We start from the raw sequence: 11,361 nt of genomic DNA, 5'->3' as shown, positions 1-11,361 counted from the left end.
GTCTGTGTCACCAGTAAGTACAGATAGTAGTATAAATCCCCTCGCACAGTCCCCGCAGCCGGACAATTTTCTCATGGCTTCTGGAAGGAAACGCTGTAGGTATGCTCAACCGGTGTCGCTCATTCAGCCGACAGAAACTTTCAACCGGTTCTCACCATTAAGCAGCGAGTCGGGAGTCAGAGGCCGAGCCTTCTCTTGTCTCTACTCCTTCCGTTACGGGGTCTGAGACGCCGTAACCTCCCACCATTAGCTCTGACAAATTGAAAACCCTAGACATCGGCGACTTCATTACCCGCAGTATTAGATTTAAAACGAATCATCCAGCGACCATACACTGTTTACCAGGGGGCAGGGCTACCGACGTTAAGGCTAATCTGAAGATGGTGCTGGCTAAAGCTAAAACTGGATATTGTTATCCAGGTCGGCACCAACGATGTTAGGATGAAACAGTCAAAGGTCACCAAGCGCAACATAGCTTCAACGTGTAAATCAGCTAGAAAGATGTGTCGGCATCGATTAATTGTCTCTGGCCCCCTCCCAGTTAGGGGGAGGGATGAGCTCGACAGCAGAGTCTCACAACTCAATCGCTGGTTGAAAACTGTTTTCTGCCCCTCCCAAAATATAGAATTTGAAGACAATTGGCCCTCTTTCTGGGACTCACCCACAAACAGGACCAAGCCTGGCCTGTTGAGGAGTGACGACTCCATCCTAGCTGGAGGGGTGCTCTCATCTTATCTACAAACATAGACAAGGCTATAACTCCCCTAGCTCCACAATGAGATAGGGTGCAGGCCAGGCAGCAGGCTTTTAGCCAGCCTGCCAGCTTAGTGGAGTCTGCCACTAGCTATCCCCTTTGAAACTGTGTCTGTGCCTTGATCTAGGTTGGGCAAAACTATACATGGCGGTGTTCGCCTTAGCAATCTCACTGGAATAAAGACCTCCTCCATTCCTGCCATTATTGAAAGAGATTGTGATACCTCAAATCTCAAAATAGGGCTACTTAATGTTAGATCCCTCACTTCCAGGGCAGTTATAGTCAATTAACGAATCACTGATCATAATCTTGATGTGATTGGCCTGACTGAAACATGGCTTAAGCGGATGAATTTACTGTGTTAGATGAGGCCTCATCTCCTGGTTACCTGGAGACCATATCCCCCGCGCATCCCGCAAAGGTGGAGGTGTTGCTAACATTTACGATAGCATATTTCAATTTACAAGCTTCTCGTCATGAAATCTATGCAGCCTACTCACTTTTTATAGCTACTGTTTACAGGCCTCCTGGGCCATATACAGCGTTCCTCACTGAGTTCCCTGAATTCCTATCGGACCTTGTAGTCATAATATTCAAATTTTTGGTGACTTTAATATTCACATGGAAAAGTTCACAGACCCACTCCAAAAGGCTTTTGGAGCCATCATCGACTCAGTGGGTTTTGTTCAACATGTCTCCGGACCTACTCACTGCCACAGTCATACTCTGGACCTAGTTTTGTCCCATGGAATAAATGTTGTGGATCTTAATGTTTTTCCTCATAATCCTGGACTATCGGACCACCATTTTATTACGTTTGCAATCACAACAAATAATCTGCTCAGACCCCAACCAAGGATCATCAAAAAATCATTCACCGTGCTATAAATTCTCGGACAATCCAAAGATTCCTAGATGCCCTTCTAGACTCCCTCTGCCTACCCAAGGACGTCAGAGGACACAAATCAGTTAACCACCTAACTGAGGAACTCAATTTAACCTTGCGCAATACCCTAGATGCAGTCGCAACCCTAAAAACTAAAAACATTTGTCATAAGAAACTAGCTCCCTGGTATACAGAAAATACCCGAGCTCTGAAGCATGCTTCCAGACAATTGGAACGGAAATGGCGCTACACCAAACTGGAAGTCTTCCGACTAGCTTGGAAAGACAGTACCGTCCAGTATCGAAGAGCCCTCACTGCTGCTCGATCATCCTATTTTTCCAACTTAATTGAGGAAAATAAGAACAATCCAAAATGTATTTTTGATACTGTTGCAAAGCTAACTAAAAAGCAGCAATCCCCAAGAGGATGGCTTTCACTTCAGCAGTGATAAATTCATGATCTTCTTTGAGGAAAAGATCATGATCAGTAGAAAGCAAATTAGGGACTCCTCTTTAAATCTGAGTATTCCTACAAAGCTCAGTTGTCCTGAGTACGCACAACTCTGCCAGGACCTAGGATCAAGGGAGACACTCAAGTTTTTTAGTACTATATCTCTTGACACATTGATGAAAATAATCATGGCCTCTATACGTTCAAGCTGCATACTGGACCCTATTCCAACTAAACTACTGAAAGAGCTGCTTCCTGTGTTTGGCCCTCCTATGTTGAACATAATAAACGGCTCTCTATCCACCGGATGTGTACCAAACTGACTAAAAGTGGCAGTAATAAAGCCTCTCTTGAAAAAGCCAAACCTTGACCCAGAAAATATTAAAAACTATCAGCCTATATCGAATCTCCCATTCCTCTCAAAATTTTTAGAAAAAGCTTTAGCGCAGCAACTCACTGCCTTTCTGAAGACAAACAATGTATACAAAACGCCCCAAAATTGCCCTCCCTGGAAGCCTGTGTTTCAGACATAAGGAAGTGGATGGTGGCAAATGTTATACTTTTAAACTTGGACAAAACAGAGATGCTAGTTCTAGGTCCCAAGAAACAAAGAAATCTGTTGAATCTGACAATTAATCTTGATGGTTGTACAGTCATCTCAAATAAAACTGTGAAGGACCTTGGTGTTACTCTGGACCCTGATCTCTCTTTTGACGAACATATCATGACTGTTTCAAGGACAGTTTTTTTCATCTACGTAACATTGCAAAAATCAGAAACTTTCTGTCCAAAAATGATGCAGAAAGATTAATCCATGCTTTTGTCACTTCTAGGTTAGACTACTGTAATGCTCTACTTTCCGGCTACCCGGATAAAGCACTAAATAAAGCACTAAATAAACTTCAGCTAGTGCTAAACACGGCTGCTAGAATCTTGACTAGAACCCCCAAAAATGATGATATTACTCCAGTGCTAGCCTCTCTACACTGGCTTCCTGTTAAGGCAAGGGCTGATTTCAAGATTTTACTGCTAACCTACAAAGCATTACATGGGCTTGCTCCTACCTATCTTTCCGATTTGGTCCTGCTGTACATACCTACACGTACGCTACGGTCACAAGACGCAGGCCTCTTCACTGTCCCTAGAATTTCTAAGCAAACAGCTGGAGGCAGGGCTTTCTCCTATAGAGCTCAATTTTTATGGAATGGTCTGCCTACACATGTGAGAGACGCAGACTCGGTCTCAACCTTTAAGTCTTTACTGAAGACTCTTCAGTAGGTCATATGATTGAGTGTAGTCTGGCCCAGGAGTGTGAAGGTGAACGGAAAGGCACTGGAGCAACGAACCGCCCTTGATGTCTCTGCCTGGCCGGTTCCCCTCTCTCCACTGGGATTCTCTGCCTCTAACCCTATTACAGGGGCTGAGTCACTGGCTTACTGGTGCTCTTCCATGCCTTCCCTAGGAGGGGTGCGTCACTTGAGTGGGTTGAGTCACTGACGTGATTTTCCTGCCCCCCCCTTGGGTTGTGCCGTGGGGGAGATCTTCGTGGGCTATACTCGGCCTCGTCTCAGGATGGTAAGTTGGTGGTTGAAGATATCCCTCTAGTGGTGTGGGGGCTGTGCTTTGACAAAGTGGGTGGGGTTATATCCTGCCTGTTTGGCCCTGTCCGGTGTATCGTCGTACGGGGCCAGAGTGTCTCCCGACCCCTCCTGTCTCAGCCTCCAGTATTTATGCTGCAGTAGTTTATGTGTCGGGGGCTAGGGTCAGTTTGTTATATCTGGAGTATTTCTCCTGTCTTATCCGGTGTCCTGTGTGAATTTAAGTATGCCTTCTCTAATTCTCTCTCTTTCTCTCTTTCTTACTTTCTTTCTCTCGGAGGACCTGAGCCCTAGGACCTACAGGACTAACTGGCCTGATGACTCCTTGCTGTCCCCAGTCCACCTGGTCGTGCTGCTGCTCCAGTTTTAACGGTTCTGCCTGCGGCTATGGAACCCTGTTCACCGGACGTGCTACCTGTCCCAGACCTGCTGTTTTCAACTCTCTAGAGACAGCAAGAGCAGTATAGATACTCTGAATGATCGGCTATGAAAAGCCAACTGACATTTACTCCTGAGGTGCTGACCTGTTGCACCCTCGACAACCACTGTGATTATTATTATTATTTTACCCTTTTGGTCATCTATGAACATTTGAACATCTTGACCATGTTCTATTATAATCTCCACCCGGCACAGCCAGAAGAGGACTGGCCTCCCCTCATAGCCTGGTTCCTCTCTATGTTTCTTCCTAGGTTCTGGCCTTTCTAGGGAGTTTTTCCTAGCCACTGTGCTTCTACACCTGCATTGCTTGCTGTTTGGGGTTTTAGGCTGGGTTTCTGTTTGAGGTCGACCGATTAATCAGAATGGACGATTAATTAGGGCCGATTTCAAGTTTTCATAACAATCGATAATCGGCATTTTTGGACACCGATCATGGCCGATTACATTGCACTCCACGAGGAGACTGCGTGGCAGGCTGACTGCCTGTTATGCGAGTGCAGCAAGGAGCCACGGTAAGGTGCTAGCTAGCATTAAACGTATCTTATAAAAAACAATCAATCTTAACATAATCACTAGTTAACTACACATGGTTGATGATATTACTAGTTTATCTAGCTTGTCCTGCGTTGCATATAATCGATGCGGTGCCTGTTAATTTATCATTGAATCACAGCCTACTTCGCCAAACGGGGGATTTAACAAGCGCATTCGCGATAAATGCACTGTCGTTGCACCAATGTGTACCTAACCATAAACATCAACTCCTTTCTTAAAATCATTACACAAGTTTATATTTTTAAACCTGCATATTTAGTTAATATTGCCTGTTAACATGAATTTCTTTTAACTCGGGAAATTGTGACACTTCTCTTGCGTTCTGTGCAACAGAGTCAGGGTATATGCAGCAGTTTGGGCTGCCTTGATCGTTGCGAACTGTGTGAAGACCATTTCTTCCTAACAAAGACAGCCAACTTCGCCAAACGGGGATGATTTAACAAAAGCGCATTTGCAAAAAAAGCACAATCGTTGCATGAATGTACCTAATCATAAACATCAATGCCTTTCTTAAAATCAATACACGGAAGTATCTTTTTTTAAACCTGCATATTTAGTTAAAAGAAATTCATGTTAGCAGGCAATTTTAAACGAGGGAAATTGTGTCACTTCTCTTGCGTTCATTGCACGCAGAGTCAGGGTATATGCAACAGTTTGGGCCGCCTGGCTCGTTGCGAACTAATTTGCCAGAATTTTACGTACTTATGACATAACATTGAAGATTGTGCAATGTAACAGGAATATTTAGATTTAGGGTTGCCACCCGTTAGATAAAATACGGAACGGTTCCGTATTTCACTGAAAGAATAAACGTTTTGTTTTCGAAATTATAGTTTCCAGTTTTGACCATATTAATGACCTAAGGCTCGTGTTTCTGTGTGTTATTATATTATAATTAAGTCTATGATTTGATAGAGCAGTCTGACTGAGCGGTGGTAGGCAGCAGCAGGCTCGTAAGCATTCATTCAAACAGCACTTTACTGCGTTTGCCAGCAGCTCTTCGCAATGCTTCAATCATTGCGCTGTTTATGACTTCAAGCCTATCAACTCCCGAGATTAGGCTGGCAATTCTAAAGTACCTATTAGAACATCCAATAGTCAAAGGTATATGAAATACAAATGGTATAGAGAGAAATAGTCCTATAATAACTACAACCTAAAACTTCTTACCTGGGAATATTGAAGACTCATGTTAAAAGGAACCACCAGCTTTCATGATCAATCAACCAACCAGGTACAACTCCAAATCCGTAAACACGGGCACCCTCATTGATGTCATCCTAATTAACTCGCCCTCCAAATACACCTCTGAGGTTTTCAATCAAGATCTCAGCGATCACTGCCTCATTGCCTGCATCCGTAATGGGTCTGCGACCAAACGACCACCCCTCATCACTGTCAAACGCTCCCTAAAACACTTCTGCGAGCAGGCCTTTCTAAATCGACCTGGCCGGGATATCCTGGAATGACATTGACCTCATCCCGTCAGTAGATGATGCCTGGCTATTCTTTAAAAGTGCCTTCCTCACCATCTTAAATAGGCATGCCCCATTCAAAAAATGTAGAACTAGGAATAGATATAGTCCTTGGTTCACTCCAGACCTGTCTGCCCTTGACCAGCACAAAAACATCCTGTGGCGTTCTGCGTTAGCATTGAATAGCCCCCGTGATATGCAACTTTTCAGGGAAGTTAGGAACAAATATACACATGCAGTTAGGAAAGCTAAGGCTAGCTTTTTCAAATAGAAATGTGCATCCTGTAGTACTAACTCAAAACATTTCTGGAACACTGTAAAGTCCATGGAGAATAAGAGCACCTCCTCCCAGCTGCACACTGCTCTGAGGCTAGGAAACACTGTCACCACCGATAAATCCACGATAATCGAGAATTTCAATAAGCATTTCTCTACGGCTGGCCATGCTTTCCACCTGGCTACCCCTACCCCGGTCAACTGCCCGGCACCCTCCACAGCAACCCGCCAAAGCCCCCACCATTTCTCCTTCACCCAAATCCAGATAGTTGATGTTCTGAAAGAGCTGCAAAATCTGGACCCCTCCAAATCAGCCGGGCTAGACAATCTGCACCCTCTCTTTCTAAAATGATCTGCCGAAATTGTTGCAACCCCTATTACTAGCCTGTTCAACCTCTTTCGTATCGTCTGAGATTCCCTAAGATTGGAAAGCTGCCGCGGTCATCCCCCTCTTCAAAGGGGGTGACACTCTAGACCCAAACTGCTACAGATCTATATCTATCCTACCCTGTCTTTCTAAGGTCTTCGAAAGCCAAGTAAACAAACAGATCACCGACCATTTCGAATCCCACCGTACCTTCTCCGCTATGCAATCTGGTTTCAGAGCTGGTCATGGGTGCACCTCAGCCACACTCAAGGTCCTAAATGACATCATAACCGCCATCGATAAGAGACATTATTGTGCAGCCGTATTCATCGACCTGGCCAAGGCTTTCGACTCTGTCAATCACCACATTCTTATTGGCAGACTCGACAGCCTTGGTTTCTCAAATTATTGCCTCGCCTGGTTTACCAACTACGTCTCTGATAGAGTTCAGTGTGTCAAATCGGAGGGCCTGTTGTCCGGACCTCTGGCAGTCTCTATGGGGGTACCACAGGGTTCAAACCTCGGGCCGACTCTCTTCTCTGTATACATCAATGATGTTGCTCTTGCTGCTGGTGATTCTCTGATACACTACGCAGACGACACCATTCTGTATACTTCTGTCCCCTCTTTGGACAGTGTGTTAACTAACCTCTAGACGAGCTTCAATGCCATACAACTCTTCTTCCGTGGCCTCCAACTGCTCTTAAACGCAAGTAAAACTAAATGCATGCTATTCAACCGATCACTGCCCGCACCTGCTCGCCTGTCCAGCATCACTTCTCTGGAGGGCTCTAACTTAGAATACGTGGACAACTACAAATACCTAGGTGTCTGGTTAGACTGTAAACTCTCCTTCCAGACTCACATCAAGCATCTCCAATCCAATATTAAATCTAGAATCGGCTTCCTATATCGCAACAAAGCATCCTTCACTCATGCAGCCAAACATAACCTCGTAAAACTGACCATCCTACCGATCCTCGACTTCGGTGATGTCATCTATAAAATAGCCTCCAACACTCTACTCAACAAATTGGATGCAGTCTATCACAGTGCCATCCGTTTTGTCACCAAAGCCCCATACACTACCCACCATTGCGACCTGTATGCTCTCATTGGTTGGCCCTCGCTTCATACTTGTCGCCAAACCCACTGGCTACAGGTTATCTAACAGTCTCTGCTAGGTAAAGCCCCGCATTATCTCAGCTCACTGGTCACCATAGCATCACCCACTCGTAGCACGCGCTCCAGCAGGTATATCTCACTGGTCACCCCCAAAGCGAATTCCTCTTTTGGTCGTCTTTCCTTCCAGTTCTCTGCTGCCAATGACTGGAACGAACTGCAAAAATCTCTGAAGCTGGAGACTCATATCTCCCTCACTAGCTTTAAGCACCAGCTGTCAGAGCAGCTCACAGATCACTGCACCTGTACATAGCCCATCTGTAAACAGCCCATCTATCTACCTACCTCATCCCCATACTGTATTTATTTATCTTGCTCCTTTGCACCCCAGTATCTCTACTTGCACATTCATCTTCTGCACATCTACCATTCCAGTGTTTAATTGCTATATTGTAATTACTTCGCCACCATGGCCTATTTATTGCCTTAACTCCCTTATCTTACCTCATTTGCACTCACTGTATATAGACTTTTTGTTTTCTTTTGTTCTACTGTATTATTGACTGTATGTTTGTTTATTCCATGTGTAACTCTGTGTTGTTGTATGTGTCGATTGCTAAGCTTTATCTTGGCCAGGTCGCAGTTGCAAATGAGAACTTGTTCTCAACTAGCCTACCTGGTTAAATAAAAATAAATAAAATATGTTCTCATGTTAAGAGCAAGGAACTTAAACGTTAGCTTTTTTACATGGCACATATTGCACTTTAACTTTTTTTTTTGCATTATTTAAACCAAATTTGAACATGTTTCATTATTTATTTGAGACTAAATTGATTTTATTGATGTATTATATTAAGTTAAAATAAGTGTTCATTGTTCATTCAGTATTGTTGTAATTGTCATTATTACAAATATATATAAAAATCGGCCGATTAATCGGTATCGGCTTTTTTTCGTCCTCCAATAATCGGTATCAGTATCGGTGTTGAAAAATCATAATCGGTCGACCTCTAGTTTCTGTACAGCACTTTGTGACATCAGCTGATGTAAGAAGGGCTTTATTAATGAATTTGATTGAATAAGGAAGTATGCAAAAGAGATGCAAACAGACATCACATTTCATAATCTTAGTAGCTAGTAATACCGGATCAATCACCATATTTGGTAGATCAATTCCAATTCCTATTTCTTACACATCTGACTGATCTGACCTTGACATTCCACAGTTCCTGAAATAGTTCCACATACAGGTGTAAGTAGCCAAGTGTGATCCCACTTCTGACACTAGTGTAATGAAATCAAATAAAATGTTATTCTTCACATGCTTCATAAACAACAGGTGTAGACTAACAGTGAAATGCTTACTTACGGGTTACTTACTAAAGTATGTGGACACGTGGAACTTTCTTCCATTCAGCCACAAGAGCATTAGTGAGGTAGGGCACTGATGTTTGGCGATTAGGCCTGGCTTGCAGGTCCTGGATGTCAGGGAGCTCTGCCCCAGTGATGTCTGCGCCATACGCACTACCCTCTGTAGCACCTTGCGGTCGGATGCCAAGCAGTTGCCATACCAAGCGGTGATGCAGCCAGTCAAGATGCTCCCAGTTGTGCAGCTGTAGAACTTTGAGGATCTGAGGACCCATGCCAAACCTTTTCAGCCTCCTGAGGGGGAAGCATTGTCATTCGTGTGGGTGTGTGTGGACCATGATAGATCCTTAGTGATGTGGACACCAGGGAACTTAAGCTCTTGACCCGCTCCACTACAGCCCTGTCAATGTGAATTGGAGCCTGCTCGGCCCTCCATTTCCTGTAGTCCACGATCAGCTCCTTTGTCTTGCTGATGTTGAGGGAGAAGTTGTTGTCCTGGCACCACACTGCCAGGTCTCTGACCTCCTTATGGGCTGTCATCTCCATTGGTGATCAGGTCTACCACAGTTGTGTTGTCAGCAAACTTAATGGTGTTGGAGTAGTGCGTGGCCATGCAGTTGTGGGTGAACAGGGAGTACAGGATGGGACTATGCACGCACACTTGTGGGGCCCCCGTGTTGATGGTCAGCCTGGCGGATGTGTTGTTGCCTATCCTCACCACCTGGTGGCGGCCCATCAGGAAGTCCAGGTTCCAGTTGCAGGTGTTCAGTCCCAGGGTCCTTAGCTTAGTGATGAGCTTGGACTATGGTGTTGAACGCTGAGATGTAGTCAATAAACAGCATTCTCACATAGGTGTTCCTCTTGTCCAGGTGAGAGGTGCAATAGAGATTGTGTCAATCTGTGGCTCTGTTTGGGCGGTATGCCAATTGCAGTGGGTACAGGGTGTCTGAAGATGGTTTTGTGAGCCATGACCAGCCTTTCAAAGCATTTCATTGCTACAGATGTGAGTGCTACGGGGCGATAGTCATTTAGACAGGTTACCTTGACGTTCTTGGACGCAGGAACTACGGACACAGGGACTGTAGGCATTACGGACTGTAGGCATTACGGACTGGGTCAGGGAGAGGGCGGCAGGTAGCTTACTGGTTAAGATCGTTGGGCTAGTAACTGAAAGGTTGCTGGTTTGAATCCATGAGCTGACTAAGTGAAAAGTGTGGCAGCAGTGTGTGCACACATTTTCAGACTGATCCAGTGAAGAATTACATTACTGCACAATATTTTGTATCAAGTCTGCCAGGAGTTTTCCCAAATGTGCCAAATTGGTCAACTAATACATTTTCAAGTACATAACTATAGAGAACATGTAAAAATGCTATGGTAATAAAAAATGTACGTTTACACACTCCCAGGAATGTCATACATGATGGATCATTAGCCTATAAACTAACATTCACACATCTAGAAGGCCGGGCAGGGAGCCAGAGACAGCAGTGGGGTCAAATTGTAGACCCCAGTTCCTACATTTGAACATAAAAATGTATTTTAATCAAACAAAACTATGCTTCATTTTATCTCTGGGACCCATAGGATGACAAATCAGAGCAAGATTACTGAATGTAAGAACATTATTTACCTTCAGAGGTGAATGTATCAAACCAGTTGCCGTGACAAAAGTGTTGTTGTTGTGCACTCTCCTCAAACAATAGCATTGTATTTCACTGTTAATTGGACACCGCAGTTAGATTAACAAGAATTTAAGCTTTCTGCCCATAAGACATGTCTATGTCCCGGAAAGTTGGCTGTTGCACACAACGTCATTCTAGTCACAATAGCAACAACCGTCCTGGTTTAGAGACACCGATCCCGTAGAGGTTAAACAAAATTATACATTTGTTTTACTCCATTGCATTGTTTACAACAGCTTAATAAACAGTAGCCTACATTCTACAGTACATCACACAGATAACATAGATCAGACATTGAAGCATACACTTAAGTAGCAAACAGATACAGTATGTATGATATGTGATTTATAACACAGTTGAGTGAATGAGAGTTCCAACATGACG

Source organism: Salvelinus alpinus, chromosome 15 (assembly GCF_045679555.1).
Source record: "Salvelinus alpinus chromosome 15, SLU_Salpinus.1, whole genome shotgun sequence".
Taxonomy (NCBI): domain Eukaryota; kingdom Metazoa; phylum Chordata; class Actinopteri; order Salmoniformes; family Salmonidae; genus Salvelinus; species Salvelinus alpinus.
The sequence above is the reverse complement of the archived record's forward strand: the minus strand, read 5'-3'. Positions refer to the sequence as shown.